A 19,578-nucleotide genomic window follows, 5' to 3' on the forward strand; every position below is an offset into this window, starting at 1 on the left:
CCCTAGTGTTGACTAACCAGGTGGCCTTTGCTAAATGCGTATCCCAATGTTTGAATGTCCCGCCACCCATTGCTCTCAGCGTAGTCTTTAACAGTCCATTGTATCGTTCAATTTTCCCAGAAGCTGGTGCATGATAGGGGATGTGATACACCCACTCAATGCCGTGCTCTTTGGCCCAGGTGTCTATGAGGTTGTTTCGGAAATGAGTCCCGTTGTCTGACTCAATTCTTTCTGGGGTGCCATGTCGCCATAGGACTTGCTTTTCAAGGCCCAGGATAGTGTTCCGGGCAGTGGCATGGGGCACAGGATATGTTTCCAGCCATCCGGGGGTTGCCTCCACCATTGTAAGCACGTGGCGCTTGCCTTGGCGGCTTTGTGGGAGTGTGATATAATCGATCTGCCAGGCCTCCCCATAGTTATGTTTCAGCCATCGTCCTCCATACCAGAGAGGCTTTAACCGCTTGGCTTGCTTGATTGCAGCGCATGTTTCACATTCATGGATAACCTGTGCAATAGGGTCCATGGTCAAGTCCACCCCTCGATCACGAGCCCATCTGTATGTTGCATCTCTTCCTTGGTGACCTGAGGTGTCATGGGCCCACCGAGCTAGAAATAATTCACCCTTATGTTGCCAGTCCAGATCCACCTGAGCCACTTCAATCTTAGCAGCCTGATCCACCTGCTGGTTGTTTTGATGTGCTTCAGTGGCCCGACTCTTGGGTACGTGAGCATCTACGTGACGGACTTTTACAACCAGGTTCTCCACCCGGGCAGCAATATCTTGCCACAATGCGGCAGCCCAGATGGGTTTGCCTCTGCGCTGCCAGTTGCTCTGCTTCCATTGCTGCAACCACCCCCACAGGGCATTTGCCACCATCCCTGAGTCAGTATAGAGACAGAGCACTGGCCACTTTTCTTGGTCAGCAATGTCTAAAGCCAGCTGGATGGCCTTTACTTCTGCAAACTGTCACGATTCACCTTCTCCTTCAGCAGTTTCTACAACTTGTCGCATAGGACTCCATACAGCAGCTTTCCACCTCCAATGCTTTCCCACAAGACGACAGGACCCATCAGTGAACAGGGCATATGGCTTCTCATTTTCTGGTAGTTCATTATACATTGGGGCCTCTTCAGCACGCGTTACCTCCTCTTCTGGCGATATTCCAAAATCTTTGCCTTCTGGCCGTTCCATGATCTCTTCCAGGATTCCTGGGCGACTGGGGTTTCCTATTCGAGCCCGTTGTGTGATCAGTGTGACCCACTTACTCCATGTAGCATCAGTTGCATGATGTGTACAGGGGACCCTCCCTCTGAACATCCAGCCCAGCACCGGCAGTCGGGGTGCCAGGAGGAGCTGTGCTTCAGTGCCGATCACTTCCGAAGCAGCTCGAACCCCTTCATAGGCTGCTAATATCTCTTTTTCAGTTGGAGCATAGCGGGCCTCGGATCCTCTGTATCCCCGACTCCAAAACCCTAGGGGTCGACCTCGAGTCTCCCCTGGTGCTTTCTGCCAGAGGCTCCAGGTAGGGCTGTTCTCCCCGGCTGCGGTATAGAGCACATTTTTTACCTCTTGCCCTGCCTGGACTGGCCCCAGGGCTACTGCATGAACTATCTCCTCTTTAATTTGTTCGAAGGCTTGTTGTTGCTCAGGGCCCCATTTGAAATCGTTCTTCTATCGGGTCACTTGATAGAGAGGGTTTACAATCAGACTGTAATTTGGAATATGCATTCTCCAAAAACCCATGATGCCTAAGAAAGCTTGTCTTTCCTTTCTGCTAGCTGGTGGAGACATGGCTGTTATTTTGTTGATCACATCCATTGGGATCTGACGACGTCCATCTTGCCATTTTATTCCTAAAAACTGGGTCTCCTGTGCAGGTCCCTTGACCTTACTTTGTTTTATGGCAAATCCGGCCTTCAGCAGGATTTGGACTATTTCCTTCCCTTTCTCAAAAACTTCTCCTGCTGTGTTGCCCCACACGATGATGTCATCAATGTATTGCAGGTGTTCTGGAGCTCCACCCTGTTCTAGTGCAGTCTGGATCAGTCCATGGCAAATGGTGGGGCTGTGTTTCCACCCCTGGGGCAGTCGGTTCCAGGTGTACTGGACGCCCCTCCAAGTGAAAGCAAACTGTGGCCTGCACTCAGCTGCCAAAGGGACTGAGAAAAACGCATTAGTGATATCAGTTGTGGCATACCACTTGGCTGCCTTTGACTCCAATTCGTATTGAAGTTCTAGCATGTCCGGCACAGCAGCACTAGACTTCCGCACTGGCCATATGGGACTGTTAAAGGGTGAACGCGTCTTGCTGATCACTCCTTGGCTCTCCAGTCGACGAATCAGCTCATGAATGGGAATCAGGGAGTCTCGGTTGGTGCGATATTGCCGCCGGTGCACCGTGGTGGTAGCGATTGGCACCTGTTGGTCTTAGACCTTCAGCAACACCACAACAGAGGGGTCTTCCGAGAGACCAGGCAAGGTGGACAGCTGTTTAATTTCCTCCATCTCCAAGGCAGCTATACCAAAAGCCCACCGGTACCCTTTTGGGTCCTTGAAATACCCTCTCCTGAGGTAGTCTATGCCAAGGATGCACGGAGCCTCTGGGCCAGTCACAACGGGATGCTTCTGTCACCCATTCCCAGTTAGGCTGACTTCAGCTTCCAATACAGTTAGCTGTTGGGATCCCCCCATCACCCCAGAAATACAGATGGGTTCTGCCCCTTTATAGCTTGATGGCATTAGGGTACACTGTGCACTGGTGTCCACTAGAGCCTTATACTCCTGTGGGTCTGATGTGCCAGGCCACCGAATCCACACAGTCCAGTAAACCCGGTTGTCCCTTTCCTCCCCCTGGCTGGAGGCAGGGCCCCTCTAATCCTCATCACAGTATTCATTTCTCATTTCTTGTACATATGAGTCAGAAGTTTCTTCATTAAGATCAGAAGTAAGATCAGCCCTTCTACTCTGTCTGGGGAACTGCCCGCTGGAAACTGGAGCTTCAATTTTCCTGGAAGAACCCCTTTCTGTGATTGTTTTCCCTTGCAATTCACGTACCCGTGCCCCTAGGGCTGCGGTAGGTTTTCCATCCCACTTCCTCATGTCCTCTCCGTGGTCATGCAGATAAAACCATAGGGTGCCCCGTGGTGTGTACCCTTTATATTCTCTCTCGAGCAAAAGAATGCTGACTCCTAATAGCCGAGATACTGGTCCGTACAGGTGGGGAGCAGGACCTATCCTCTCTGAGTTGCTGGACCTCCCGGGACAGTTTCTCCACAGCCGAGACGAGGGAGGAAGAGAGACTTTCCTCATATTGCTGGAGTTGACTAGCCAATTCATCCACCGTTTGTTCCTCTCCATCTTTCCTGGTCATCATTGCCAATGAATTGGCATATGACGATGGTGAGCTCCTTACAAACTTCCGCCACATGGGTCGTGTGCACTTGACTTCATCTGGATCTTTGGATAGCTGTTCATTGTTCAGGTCACCATAAATCACCTCCAGCACAGCTAATTCTCTCAGAAACTGGATACCCTTCTCCATGGTGATCCACTTGCTTGGGCGACATATGACATCTTCCTTGAAGGGATACCTTTCCTTCATGCTTGACAGGAGTCGCCTCCAAAGGCTGAGGACTCGTGTCCCTTTTCCCGTTGCTTTGTCAATGCCCCCTTCCCTAGAAGGGATCCCAGCTGCTTGGCTTCCCTACCCTCTAATTCCAGGCTACTGGCCCCATTATCCCAGCATCGGAGCAGCCAGGTGACAATATGCTCGCCTGGATGACGGCTGAAATCTTTTCGTATATCTCGCAGCTCGTTCAGGGATAGGGATCGGGTGGTCACTGCCTCGTTTATGAGTTCTTCCTCTTCTTCCTCCCTGATCAGCGGCTGGCTCTCCTCTTCCTGTTCTCATGATGGCCCTTCTTCAGGGTAGTCTGCCTCATCCACTTCTTCCCCAGGCTCCCTTTTAGAAGCAGCTTATTCCTCCCTTACTAAACGAGCCGACTTTCGCTTCCAAGATTTCTTCTTGTGTACAGGGGCGACTGATACCGGCACAGGTTGGTTCTTTGATTCAGCTGCAGGGCCTGTTGCCAGGGTCAGAGTGGCCGCAGGGCCTGTTGTTTTGTCGTCAGATCCAGAGACCTTCTCTTCCCTTTGAGGATACTGAATGGTGTTGAACAGGGCTCGGTAGGCATGGGCCAGGCCCCAGCACGTTGCAATGATCTGCATCTCTCTGGAGTTGCCAGGGTGACAGCATACTTTGTCCAAATATTCTACTAACTTTTCAGGATTCTGCACTTGCTCAGGGGTGAAGTTCCAAAACACTGGGGGTGCCCATTGGCCTAGGTACTTGCCCATCTTGTCCCACACACCCTGCCACTCATAACTATGCAGCCTTGGGGCAGATCTCTGGATGATATTCTTAAATTGCTTATTAACCTTAGACAAAACCGAAACAATATTCCCAAGAGATACCAAAAGAAGTATCTTAACTACCCAAGGATGTTCAAGACACTGAAAAGTTACTGTAATGAAGGAGGAAACATCATAGAAGAAGGTAGCGACGCTGCCATTCTGTATTTCCTTCATAAAAAACCTCTCAGAGGAAGGACTGTAATTGCTAATTTTCTCCACGAAGTGGTACCCGAAGTACAGTAATGGCTTCAGTGCAAAGCTCAAATACCAGATTAAGCTCGAGGCCAGTGTTTCAATAACAAACCTCCCAGGCAAAACATCATCAATCACTGCAGACCACAGCAAACTGCAAAACCCAACACCAATCTCTAACATGTGCAGCAAAAAAAAGAGCATGATGCAGATCAGATAAACTAATATCAAGAACAGATGAATCAATATTGTGTCCCGCAACTGTTAACAGATAGAAATTCCTTAATGCGCTCTGGTTAATCTGTTATTATCTCAAACCCTTCGTGCCCCATGTTGGGCGCCAGAAAGAACAGTTGTGGTTTAACCTCAGTCGGCAACTGAGCACCACGCAGCCGCTCGCTCACTCCCCCTGCCCCGGTGGGATGGGGGAGAGAATCAGAAGAGTAAAAGTGAGAAAACTTGTGGGTTGAGATAAGAACAGTTTAATAATTGAAATAAAATAAAATCCTAATAATAATAACAACAGCAATAATAAAATAATATACAAAGCAAGTGATGCACAGTACAATTGCTCACCACCCGCCGACCGATGCCCAGCCAGTCCCCGAGCAGCGGCCCCCCCGGCCAGCTTTCCCCAGTTTATGTACTTAGCATGACGTCACATGGTATGGAATGTCCCTTTGGCCAGTTTGGGTCAGCTGTCCTGGCTGTGCCCCCTCCCAGCTTCTTGTGCACCTCCAGCCTTCTCAGTCGGTAGAGCATGGGAAGCTGAAAAGTCCTTGGCTAGTGTAAGCATTACCTGGCAACAACTAAAACATCGGTGCGTTATTAACTTTGTTCTCCTCCTAAATCCAGAACACAGCACTGTACCAGCTACTAGGAAGAAAATTAACTCTTTCCCTGCCAAAACCAGGACAGCTGGCCAGTGATTTGAATGTAAATTACACATAGTGTTCTAAAATGGAGACATAAGTATGTAAACATGGATTTAGGTACTTTGGTTCAATATTCAAGACTGAAAATGGGGTTTAGAAAGTTCTCATTGTCTCACAGTTGTCCCAGGAGATGCAGGGGGATGTCAAGGGGCAGTTTATTCCAAATGTCTGCCATGCTTCTACTGCAGTCACATTCACTGATAGTCTGTCTCATTGTGGAAAACTCTTAGATGAAATACTGAATTCTGACTTCACCCCAGAAACCCAAATGTAAAAAGACATATGCTATCATGGCTTAAAGAGCAAGCATAGAGTCTGGGCATATGTGCATAATCAAGAAAGTTCCCTGCAGAAAAATAGGGACAGTTGGCCCCTTGCATGCAGGTTATAATTTATCCATGATTTTTTAAATGTCATTAGGATCGGAAGTCAAGAGGACACAGCAGAATTGCCAAGGAGACCATTTGCAGTCTTGCTGTCTTTCTGCTGCATTTTAGGAGGACTGACATTTTCTGAAGTGTGTACTGCAGTCACTGTCAAGGTGTACTGATTTTGGCTGGGATAGAGTTAATTTTCTTCATAGTAGTTTGTATGGGGCTATGTTTTGGATTTGTGCTGAAAACAGTGTTGATAATACAGGGATGTTTTCGTTATTGCTGAGCAGTGCTTACACAGCGTCAAGGCCTTTTCTGTTTCTCACACAGAGCCACCAGCAAGTAGGCTGGGGGTGCACAAGAAGCTGGGAGTGGACACAGCCAGGACAGCTGACCCAAACTGACCAAAGAGATATTCCACACCATATGACGTCACACTCAGCAATAAAATCTGGGGGAAAGAAAGAAGAAGGGAGGATGTTTGGAGTTATGGCGTTTGTCTTCCCAAGTAGCCGTTAAACGTGAAGGAGCCCTGCTTTCCTGGAGATGGATAAACACCTGCCTGCTGATGGGAAGTAGTGAATGAATTCCTTGTTTTGCTTTGCTTGCGTGCGCGGCTTTTGCTTTACCTATTAAACTGTCTTTATCTCAACCCATGAGTTTTTGCACTTTTACCCTTTTGTTTCTCTTCCTCATCCCATTGGGTGGGAGTGAGCGAGTGGCTGTGTGGGGCTTAGCTGCCTACTGGGGTTAAACCGTGACACAAGGCCACTTCCATCAGCTGCTCCCTCAGCAAAGCACTCCTCACTCCTACAGCTCCTTTGTGCTCTTACCATATACCAGTATATCACAAATAATTTTTTCAGGCAGTTTGCCATGTCACATTCTTTCTCTTGTGCATGGTCCTTGGGAACAGTAGGGCCCTGTCTGTATTGCCACTCTTGAGAACAGACTATTTACAACATTAGAATTCAATGGTTTAGATTTTTTTCCCCTGCTCTAAATTGCTTCCCTAGACACATTTGCAACTCCAGTCTTTTTAAAAGACAATGACTCATTTACTGTTGTAATCCACTGGCTGATTACATCATTCAGAGGATCCCTCTGCTGGCATTCAGAGGAACCTCAACAGGCTGGAGAAATAGGCTGAGGGGAACCTCATGAAGTTCAACATGGGGAAGTGCAAAGTCCTGCACCTGGGGAGGAACAATTCCATGCACCAGTACATGCAGGGGGCCGACCAGCTGGAAAGCAGCTTGACAGAAAAGGACCTGGGGGTCCTCGTGAACAGCAAGTTGAACATGAGCCAGCAATGTGCCTTTGTGTCAAAGAAGGCTGTATTGGGTTTACGTGGCAAGGTTTTGGTAGCAGGGGCCGGGGGGACTGCAGGCATGGCTTCTGTGAGAAGACCCCAGAAGCTGCCTCCATGTCGGACAGAGCCAGTCCCAGCTGGCTCCAAGATGGACCCACCGTCGGCCAAAGCTGAGCCAATCAGCAACGTCGGTAGCGCCTCTGTGATAACATATTTAAGAAAGGGTAAAAAATGCTGTGCGGCATCTGTGAGAGAGAGAAGTGAGAATATGTGAGAGAAACAACTATGCAGACACCAAGGTCAGTGAAGAAGGAGGGGGAGGAGGTGCTCCAGGCACAGGAGCAGGGATTCCCCTGCAGCCCATGGTGAAGACCATAGTAAAGCAGGTTGTCCCCTTACAGCCCATAGAGAGGACCATGCCAGAGCAGATATCCACCCTGCAGCCCGTGGAGAGCTCACACAGGAGCAGGCTCCTGGCAGGAACTGTAACCCTTGGAGAGGAGTCCATGCAGGACCTGTGACCCTGTGGGGGACCCATGCTGGAGCAGTCCATTCCTGAAGGACTGCACCCCATGGAAAAGACCCATGCTGGAGAAGTTTGTGGAGGACTGTCTCCCATGGGAGGGACCCCACGCTGGAGCAGGGGAAGAGTGTGAAGAGGAAGGAGCGGCAGAGACAACGCGTGATGAACTGACTGCAACCCCCATTCCCCCTGCGCCGCTTAGGGGGAGAAGGTAGAGAATTCAGGAGTGAAGTTGAGCCTGGGAAGAAGGGAGGGGTAGCGGGAAGGTGGTTTTAGATTTGGTTTTATTTCTCACTATCCTACTCTGTTAAAATTAATTGTTAATAAATTAAATTGATTTCCCCAGGACAAGTTTGTTTTGCCCGTGACAGTAATTGGCAAGTGATCTCCCTGTCCTTATCTCGACCCATGAGCTTTTTCATTGTGTTTTCTCCCCTGTCCTGTTGAGAAGGGGGAGTGATAGAGAAAACAGAGGCAAAGCAAAAGACCATAATCAAAGCAACTATATGAAAAGCAGATAATGACACTGTTAAAATGTGTTGCTTTGTGTATTATGTTGTACTTATACCACTGAAAGCAGAACACTAATCCCATTTGCTTCTTTCCATCGATACACCTGATTCAGCACTTTTCTTTCTAACTCCCTTTTGTACACTGATCACTTAGAAAAGCAGGGAAACATTTAGTTCCCCAAAGCCTTTCCAGTGAAATCCCTGAAAGAAGCCCTTTTTTAGATCAACCCTTGGTACCACACACTCCTGAAGGACCTGTGATGCTGTTCCTTTTATTTAAAGTTTTAATACTCTATCAGTTGAGTATCTCAGCTCCCCAAACCAAATGGCTGCTCCTTATTCTTTCCAGTGCCACAGGGACTGACTCCCAGCCTCCATGAGGAAAGTGGTCCTTGCCAAGGGGTCTCACGTGTGAAAAAAACACCAGGACTGAGGGCAGCTGGTGGCTGCACAGGGCTGACTGCGGCCTACCCCGCTGCCAGCAAGGGCAGGTCTGTGCCTGCAGCAAAGTAATTTGCAGGTTTTTTTTGGTGCTTTTCTGCTGCACAGCCCCAGGTGATCCCCATGTCCTAGCCTGCACATAAGGCAGGTATCCCTGGTCTGGGCCTGCCACGTCGCTGGCCCTATCACTGAAATGGGCTGCGGGGCTGGCGCAGCGAGCAGGAAAACATGAGCTTCACTAGATGGAGTTTTTTTTCCAACAGAAGAGACCATGAAATATTCAAATTTCCTTTCACTTGGACCCTTCAGGACTGAAGGCACAAGCCCGCACTTAGGGCCTGGACGACAGTTTTTGCTCTGTCTCTCCCAGTTGGAGTATAAGCACATAAGCATGGCAGAGTTTGGCTCTTGGTGGTTAACAGTTATTTTGGTTAATTTATTTGACAATATGCAACTTTTTCCGCCCAGAGGCTCACTGGTGGGACAAGTGCTTAACAGGAATTCAAGAGACATACATAGTGTTCATCACTCCGCTTGGTCAGCACTAGTCTTGAGGTGATTTTTCCTCTCAGTGGTTCAGGCTGGGCATTTCACCTCTTTGCACCTCAGCTCCCCTATCTGTAAAACAGGGCTAATGCTGAATCCTTTTGCAAAGTCCTTGGAGACCCACTGATCAAATATGCTGTGTGAGAGCCAGATGTGTTTTTATTGTTATTATTAATGTTTTATTGCTATAACACAATACAAAATCTCAAGTGACAGCAACATCACAGTCTAATATTGAACAAAATTACAAGCCAAAAGGTCAAAATATGGCTTCTGGATTTGTTGCTGCTGCCTCTGAAGCCACTAACTGACCCCCATTGACTGGAGCAAAGCAGGAGCAGTCTCTGTGCTGTATGAGTCGCTTCATCCTGCTGGGACTACTCACTTGTGTAAATCAAACATATAGAGCTGCCTGTGTGCATGGCCTCAATATGTGTTTGGAGGGGAGAGGTAAGGGAGGGAGAAGTGTGCTGCATTTCACACTATACCTACAAAAATATCCCTTGAAAATATAAATCATGGAGAATTGAGCACTTATACCAATGGTGAACACAAATCCTGCATTCCACTCTTGGGACTCGTATTGAATGATCATTTCTCCCAGGGACTTCAGCTTTTGGCCCACATGTAATATTTATCATATATTCTAGTCCATACTTATTTGTTGAATAGATGCACAAATATCACACTTAATATAATTTAAGCGCTTGAAAACACAGTCTTTATGAAATGATGAATAAACCATTCCTATTATTTTTCAAACCAACAACGCTAAAATGTCCAGTACAGATGTCTCATTTTCACTTCCAGATGTTTTCTATGTGGTAATATTCAGTATTTTATATAAAGATATGAAATACAAGCAATACATAGAGGCCATTTAATTAAAAAGGCTATTAGATGCAACAGGCATATAGCTCGAGGAGTTTTTCAAATATTTCTATTTGAAATGGTTTTCTGTTCCAAAGCACAGAACGTAATGGTTTTATGACTAGACACAACCCAAGAGAAATGAATTAGAAAAGACTGAACTGATTTCATACTCTAAGAGTCAGTGATAGTTTTGCTCCTGAACCACAAATGTGTTTGTCCTGGTTTTGGCTGGGATAGAGTTAATTTCCTTCCTAGTAGCTGGTACAGTGCTGTGTTTTGGATTTAGTAGGAGAATAATGTTGATAACACACGGATGGTTTAGTTGTTGCTAAGTAGTGCTTACACTAGCCAAGGACTTTTCAGCTTCCCATGCTCTACCGACTGAGAAGGCTGGAGGTGCACAAGAAGCTGGGAGGGGGCACAGCCAGGACAGCTGACCCAAACTGGCCAAAGGGACATTCCATACCATGTGACGTCATGCTCAGTACATAAACTGGGGAAAGCTGGCCGGGGGGGCCGCTGCTCGGGGACAGGCTGGGCATCGGTCGGCGGGTGGTGAGCAATTGCATTGTGCATCACTTGCTTTGTATATTCTTTTATTACTATTATTATTATTATTATTATTAGGATTTTATCTTATTTCCATTATTAAACTGTTCTTATCTCAACCCACGAGTTTTCTCACTTGTGCTCTTCCAATTCTCTCCCCCATCCCACCGGGGCAGGGGGAGTGAGCGAGCAGCTGTGTGGTGCTCAGTTGCCGGCTGAGGTTAAACCACGACATGTTTTTAAAGAACTTTACCCACTGCTTTTATTTCTAATGTTGATTAAGAACACCAAAATGAAATATCTCCCTTGCTTCTTCCTTAAAAAACAGCAAAATGATCTTGAAACATGCACTTCTACATTCAGACTGTTAAAGCCATTAGGTAAAATTTCTTCTGGGTGCCAGAAGTGACATTTATTAAGCTTTATCTCCTGTAGATGTTAATGCAGCTATTTTATCTCAGGGGAATTTTGGGAAAAGGTTCCAAACAGGGACAATCTCCCAAGTGCACATTGCTAGTGCTCCCACATCTCAACACTTTTTCTACTGTCCTTCAGGAGCCTGGCTCAGATAATATTTTGATTCAGAGACAGAATTTCATTTTCGGAACAGTCAAAAGGCACATTTAAAGTCCCATCTTAAGAGAGAAACAATAATGCCACTACCTAAAATAAGAAATCATAATAACAGTGTAATGTCATCAAACATTTACATAAGGCCATTCACTCTGCAGAATCTCACATCATCTGACAGGTACTTGCAAAGGATTAAAGTACTGCTTGGAATAAGTAAAGATTCTGCAGTAGAATACGGGGGAAAAAAAGCCTATATTTGCACATAGGGAGAAGAGAAAGCTTTGGCAGGGGCACCCAGGGTGTGCCAGGGGCTTGCAGAGCACATCAGGAGCACCAAGGATGGCTACACTCCACAGGTTTGAGCATCTATGACCGGTACCCCCTGCTCCTGACCCCTGGTAACGTGGTTAGCATAACTAACGCCATTTTATAAGGCAAGCAGACATTCTCTGTGACCGAGCGAGTCACATATTCATTCCCTTTCCCCTCATTATCAGGCCCTGAAGGTCCTGTGAACCAAGTAGACAAACCAAACAGATTTCTTCTTCCCCTCCCTACCGGCCTCAAGATTCCTGGGCGCCAGGCCAATTACTCCCTTCCTTACTGGCCTTGAAGGTCCCAGGCACCCGGCCAACCAGGTGGTGTTGATGATCCCATCACAGAACAGGGAAGCGCAACAGCACACAGAGCACTGTCTATAAAATCAAGCAGTTACAAGTCCTATGTGGGAACTTGGACCGGAACTGCTGCTGGACAGTGAGACCCATGACCCCCTGGTGGCCAGGGACGCCTCCACCGTCGTCTGCTTCCTCCAAGGACTGAGTGACTCGTATTCTTTTATATGATTTTCAAGTCTAGATTATGATTGTTATATTGAGACAGCAAACCATGTATTAAGATCTGACCCGATCTGCAGAGGGTCCAGGTGATTAGAAATCACAAGTTAAATTAAGGTTTATGTGATTAGAATTTATAAGTTAAGTTGTATTATAAATTCTGTATTACACTACCTATAAATTCTACTACATTAATTCTGCTTGACGATTTAGTGCCGTCATCATTCTGCCAAGGATCCCTAAAAGAACCTGTCTGTCCCCTTAGTATCAGGTGACAGCATCCCAGATCATTTTTTGAGAATTTATTAAAATGAAGGCAAATATGGTAAGATACAGTATCACCTACATGATAATCTTTTTGACATATTTCTGCTGACCCTCATTAGCAGTGGCAGGATTGACTGTTTATCTGCACTAGAAAAGATGCAGTCCGATACTGACCAGTAGTTTAGGGACAACTTTTATCCAAGATAAGAAGTGACAGTTCCCCCTGCTTCCTGGGTTCCGTCCCCCTCCCTGCAAGCTGCCACGTGTACCATTTGCCTGGGAAGTCAGGTCCCTCTTCCAGTCGTGTGGTCTGTTGTGATTAGCCAGCAGGACAAGCCACCCCTTCCAGTTTACCCAGAAGTACATCAGAACAGGAAGTCCCTTCCCCTACATGCACATGGGGGGGTCACAATTTTGTTTCAGCTGCCATTTTATGGCAGGGAGCTGCCATTTTGTTAAAAATCATAACCCATTTCTTTTCATACTGCTCTGTGATTGGCTAATAGCTATTTCTTGACACACTGATTTTCTGCCTCCTTCCTTTGGACCAGGAAGTGCTCAGATGTAAATATATATATTTATTGATATACATATATATAAAGGAGTCTACAAATACGTATAAATATTTATTTTATTTATTTATACATAGATGCACTATTTTATATATATATACATATATATGCAGAAAATATAGATGAAATATGTATATCTGGAAAAGTATAGAATCATAGAATCGTTTAGGTTGGAAAAGACCTTTAAGATCATCAAGTCCAACCGTTAACCTAACACTGCCAAGTCCACCACTAAACCATGGCCCTAAGCGCCACATCTACACATCTTTTAAATACCTCCAGGGATGGTGACTCAACCACTTCCCTGGGCAGCCTGTTCCAGTGTTTAACCACTCTTTCAGTAAAGAAATTTTTCCTCACGTCCAGTCTAAACCTCCCCAGGGGCAACTTGAGGCCGTTTCCTCTTGTCCTATCTCTTGTTACTTGGGAAAAGAGACTGACCCCCACCTCGCTACAACCTCCTTTCAGGTAGTTGTAGAGAGCGATGAGGTCTCCCCTCAGCCTCCTTTTCTCCAGGCTAAACAACCCCAGTTCCCTCAGCCGCTCCTCATAAGACTTGTGCTCCAGACCCTTCACCAGCTTCGTTGCCCTTCTCTGGACACGCTCCAGCACCTCAATGTCTTTCTTGTAGTGAGGGGCCCAAAACCGAACACAGTAGTCGAGGTGCGGTCTCACCAGTGCTGAGTACAGGGGCACGATCACTTCCCGAGTCCTGCTGGCCACACTATTTCTGATACAGGCCAGGATGCCATTGGCCTTCTTGGCCGCCTGGGCACACTGCCGGCTCATGTTCAGCCGGCTGTCGACCAGCACCCCCAGGTCCTTTTCCAACAGGCAGCTTTCCAGCCACTCTTCCCCAAGCCTATAACATTGCATGGGGTTGTTGTGACCCAAGTGCAGGACCCGGCACTTGGCCTTGTTGAACCTCATACAGTTGGCCTCGGCCCATCGATCCAGCCTGCCCAGATCCCTCTGTAGAGCCTTTCTGTCCTCAAGCAGATCGACACTCCCACCCAACTTGGTGCCGTCTGCAAACTTCCTGAGGGTGCACTCGATCCCCTCATCCAGATCATCGATAAAGATATTGAACAAGACCGGCCCCAAAACTGAGCCCTGGGGAACACCGCTTGTGACCGGCCGCCAACTGGATTTAACTCCATTCACCACAACTCTTTGGGCCCGGCCAGCCAGACAGTTTTTTACCAAAAAAATTCAAAATGAATAAAAGATTCTTTAATAAGAGCTAATGGAAGGCATAATTAAAGTTTAAATGTGAATAGAAAGGAATTAAACAAAAGCAAAATGCAGGTTCGGGGCCCCCCACTTTACAAGTCTGCAGGGCAAGCCCTAACATGTTTGGGGTTAATGGGAACTTCAAGAGGGTGGAGTGGCGTCAAAAGGGGTGGGGGGGGCACAGACAAATTGGAACATGCCCAAGGGCTATGACCCCCTCCCAGGAGGCCTACCAAGGGGCCCCTGGCGCAAATCCTGTCACGTGCGAAGAAGAGCCCAATCCTGTGAGCTGGACTGAGAGGCCCCCATATCCAGGCCCAGCCCAACACAATGACCATGCAGTATTACTGGGGCAGACTTTGGGATTTGCATAGTGCTGCAAGACACAGGCAACACTGTCTGCAGAAATGGAAAACCAGAAGAAAATGCCATCTTCAGAAGAACATGGGGACAATAAGAAAAAGACCCTAAGAGATTCCCAAAAAGACCATGTGAACCAGAAGAATCGAACACTTGGCCTGTGAACCGCAGGCTGAATTTTGAGATGTTTCACATGGGGGGGGTGGAGCTCCCTTTCCCCATGGTTGTGGGGGATCTTACAGCTACCTGTAAAACCATTCTGGGGTGCAGTCTGGTGCTTTATGTGTTTCCTTATCCTTAGGCAATGCTGCAAAGAAGAGGCAGAAGACTGAGCATGCAATCAAGACTGTCCTGTTAGACAGTAAGTACTGCAAAAGCAGCAAAACCCAGGCTTTGGGACACAGACAGCAGCCCTACGTTCTTAGAGATCACAGCTACTGCAGAAAGAGCAAGCAGATCAGTAAGAGCAATGGAGGTGTTGCAGAGCTGAAAGACCGTGATTATTTTCAGGCACAGAGTAGCAGACAGGATGCTGGTCATAAAAGGGCTGGTGGGGCTGTTAGTTCTGGGGCCTGCTAACTGAAAAGTTTTGAGTCACTGCAAGTGTCTTGTTGTCAAGGGGTTACAGGGATCACAAAGGCCCTTAAATGCAAACCACTTTTCTGAACGTAGTGGGCCAGTGAACGTCTCCTGTTAGGGTAGAAGATGATGCCCTGGAAGGGACTTCCCAGTTACTGCAGCCCTCTGCAAGAGCAAGAGGCTGTTGAACACAATGAGGATGTTTCCCAGGGGGGCCATCTGCTGCACTCCCAAGTCCTGAGGGGGCATTTGAAAGTCCAGCTTTATCCCCACCTTCAAATGTAGCAGACTGCCCCATGGCTTCCATGGAGCACGTTCGGCAGTGGGAATGGCTGATCCGGAGGTTCAGGGCTAGGCAATACGTAGAAGAATACAGATCTGTTAATTTAGATCAGGTACCACTACATGAAGCTTATGAAACATTTGTTCAAGATGTAGAGCAAATTTTTGACCATTTATGCCAGCTGTTTGAACCTGATGATTATGCTCAGCTCTGTCTTGAAGCTGTCAGCGTGCATTGCTCTTTATATTCACTCGCTAATAATTTAAACAAGCAGAATGCTGCAAAATGTTTGAACTGGGTCTGTACTCTCCTGCAAAGTGAGAGAGCTGTGTTTTGATCAGACTTCCTGCCTGGCTGTCATTATTGTAAAGGCTATTGGGAGTGGGGTGTGCAGAACCCCACTGTCTATCTCCCATTCCAAAATTATAGACAAGAAGCAGTGCTATTGGAGCCCTCAGCACAGGAAAGACATGGACCTGTTGGAGCGGGTCCAGAGGAGGGCCACAAAAACGATCAGCGGGCTGGAACACCTCTCCTATGAAGAAAGGCTGAGAGAGTCGGGGTTGTTCAGCCTGGAGAAGAGAAGGCTTCGGGGAGACCTTATTGTGGCCTTCCAATACTTAAAGGGGGCTTAGAAAGATGGGGACAAACTTTTTAGTAAGGCTTGTTGCGACAGGACAAGGGGGAATGGCTTTAAACTAAAGGGGGGGTAGATTTAGACTAGATATAAGGAAGAAATTTTTTACGCTGAGGGTGGTGAAACACTGGCACAGGTTGCCCAGAGAACTTGTGGATGCCCCATCCCTGGAAACATTCCAGGTCAGGTTGGACGGGGCTCTGAGCAACCTGATCTGGTTGAAGATGTCCCTGCTCACTGCAGGGGGTTTGGACTAGATGACCTTTAAAGGTCCCTTCCAACCCAAACTATTCCATGATTCTATGATTCTATGATTCTATTTAATTGATCTAAATAACAGTGACAATAATCTCTGTTTTGCTGGAAGTCTTGCAGCGCTTACAGCAGTGAGGGATCTGGCAGTGCAGAATTGTTAAGCGGAGCAAAAGAGCTACTGTGACGGATGTACCCACTCTGAGTGAGTGAACAGTACTTTGGTTCAGGCATCACTGACAAATAGGCCTGACTGAAATCAGCCTTGCTGTGCAAACTGTGAGAACTGTGCTAGGCCATATCTTCTCAGGGACTAAGGAATCTAGGCCATGTCTTATCAGGAACTAACAGTACCAGCCTGAGCTGGGACTAGACAAAACTAAAACTGCTACAGCTGCACACCTGCACATACACCAAAGGGGGGGTTTGACTAGGAGTCAATCACTTTACGCTATAAATATTTGTAGCCCCCTCCGAGCCCATTGAGCTGCCTGTACAGCAGCAGGCTGCACGGCGGTGATCTCCCCCTTGAGCAGGGACGCCTCTCAAGGTTACTCCTTGAAGTTGAGAGACCCCTTACCCGGCATCTGATATCTATGACGAGGTAAGCAACATTTTACATTAGGCTTAAAAATATGTTGTATGCTAGCAACATTTTTATATATCAAGCTACAGCTTAATTATTAGAAGTGTAGTAAGTAGTAGTGTTTGACTACTGTCTAAATCATCATCTAAACTATCGTCTAATCACCGTCTAAATTATAATTTAAATCATCATTTAAATCATTGTCAAATCATTGTCAAATCATTGTTAAATCACTGTTTAACATTCAATTATTACTTAATCACCATTTGATTGCTATTTGATTTTCATTCAGTCATCAATTACCATTTGATCATCGTTTGGTCATTAATAAAACCCTTTTAGTTAACCCCATAATGATGACTTCTCTTAATAATTCACCTGCGACAGCTACATGACAAACTGGAATAGCCTGTACACAGGAAGGTCATGCTGAGTGACATCCCCTTGTTTGAGGATCTGCTGCATGTTAATATATGCATCATCCGCCTGTCTGAGGGGAAAAAGGTTTGGGGGATTTTTAATTCAAACAACTGTCTTAGATATCCCAAGACCTGTTTCCTCCTTTTAAGGAAGTCAGGAAGGTATTTGGGGTGAGAAACTTCTGTAAATTTTGTCATACATTGTATAACCATGGCCACAGCTATAGATATTATTGCTGGCTCTGCTTGTCTCATGACTGTGCAGTTAACTTGGGGACAAGGATAAGGTGCCCCAGCTGCAGGCTGTTGTGCAAGTGTACTGGGAACTACTAAATAACAAGAATGGTTATTGTTCTTAATAACAACAGAAGATTGTTGAAGTGCTGCAATGGATGGCTATAAGCTCTTCAGAAGGGATAGGCAAGGAAGGAAAGGGGGTGGGGTAGCCCTGTATGTTAGGGAGTGTTTTGACTGTCTAGAGCTTGACGATGGTGATGAAGGGGTTGAGTGTTTATGGGTAAGAATCAGGGGGAAGGCCAACAAGGCAGATATCATAGTGGGAGTCTGTTATAGAGTCTGTTATAGACCACCCAACCAGGATGAAGAGGCAGACAAAATATTCTATAAGCAGCTGGGAGAAGTCTCACAATCGCTAGCCCTTGTTCTCATGGGGGACTTCAACTTCCCAGATGTCTGCTGGAAATACAATACAGCAGAGAGGAAACAGTCTAGGAGGTTCCTGGAGTGTGTGGAAGATATAACTTCCTGACACAGCTGGTGAGTGAGCCAACTAGGGAAGGCGCCCCGCTGGACCTGTTGTTTGCAAACAGAGAAGGACTTTGTGGGTGATGTGATGATTGGAGGCTGTCTTGGGCACAGCAATCACAAAATGATAGAGTTTTCGATTCTCGGAGAAGTAAGGAGAGGGGTCAGCAGAACTGCCACCTTGGACTTCCGGAGGGCAGACTTTGGCCTGTTTAGGGGCCTGGTTGACAGAGTCCCTTGGGAGGCAGTCCTGAAGGGCAAAGGAGTCCAGGAAGGCTGGACATTCTTCAAGAAGGAAATCTTAAAGGCGCAGGAGCAGGCCGTCCCCATGTGCCGAAAGACGAGCCGGTGGGGAAGAAGACCGGCCTGGCTGAACAGAGAGCTTTGGCTGGAACTCAGGAAAAAAAAGGGAGTTTATGACCTTTGGAAGAAGGGGCAGGCAACTCAGGAGGACTACAAGGATGTCGTGAGGTTATGCAGGGAGAAAATTAGAAGGGCCAAAGCCCAATTAGAACTTAATCTGGCTACTGCCATAAAAGACAAAAAAAATGTTTCTCTAAATACATTAACGACAAAAGGAGGGCTAAGGAGAATCTCCATCCTTTATTGGATGCGGGGGGAAACAGTGACAAAGGCTGAGGAAAAGGCTGAGGTACTTAATGCCTTCTTTGCCTCAGTCTTTAATAGTAAGACCACTTGTTCTCCAGGTACCCAGCCCCCTGAGCTGGAAGACAGGGATGGGGAGCAGAATGAAGCCCCCATAATCCAAGGGGAAATGGTTAGCGACCTGCTACACCACTTAGACACACACAAGTCTATGGGGCCGGATGGGGTCCACCCAAGGGTACTGAGGGAGCTGGTGGAAGTGCTCACCAAGCCACTTTCAATCCTTTATCAGCAGTCCTGGCTAACCGGGGAGGTCCCAGTTGACTGGAGGTTAGCAAATGTGACGCCCATCTACAAGAAGGGCCGGAAGGAGGATCCGGGGAACTACAGGCCTGTCAGCCTGACCTCGGTGCCAGGGAAGGTTATGGAGCAGCTCATCTTGAGTGCCATCACACAGCACGTACAGGACACCCAGGTGATCAGGCCCGGTCAGCATGGGTTTATGAAAGGCAGGTCCTGCTTGACTAACCTGATCTCCTTCTATGACAAGGTGACCTGCTTAGTGGATGAGGGAAAGGCTGTGGATGGTGTTTACCTGGACTTTAGTAAAGCCTTTGACACCGTTTCCCACAGCATTCTCCTGGAGGAACTGGCTGCTCATGGCTTGGACGGGTGTACTGTTCGCTGGGTAAAAAACTGGCTGGCTGGCCGGGCCCAAAGAGTTGTGGTGAATGGAGTTAAATCCAGTTGGCGGCCGGTCACAAGCGGTGTTCCCCAGGGCTGAACATGAGCCGGCAGTGTGCCCAGGCGGCCAAGAAGGCCAATGGCATCCTGGCCTGTATCAGAAATAGTGTGGCCAGCAGGAGTAGGGAAGTGATCGTGCCCCTGTACTCGGCCCTGGTGAGGCGGCAGCTGGAATACTGTGTTTGGTTTTGGGCC

This window comes from Aptenodytes patagonicus, chromosome W, assembly GCF_965638725.1.
Source record: "Aptenodytes patagonicus chromosome W, bAptPat1.pri.cur, whole genome shotgun sequence".
Classification (NCBI taxonomy): Eukaryota; Metazoa; Chordata; class Aves; order Sphenisciformes; family Spheniscidae; genus Aptenodytes; species Aptenodytes patagonicus.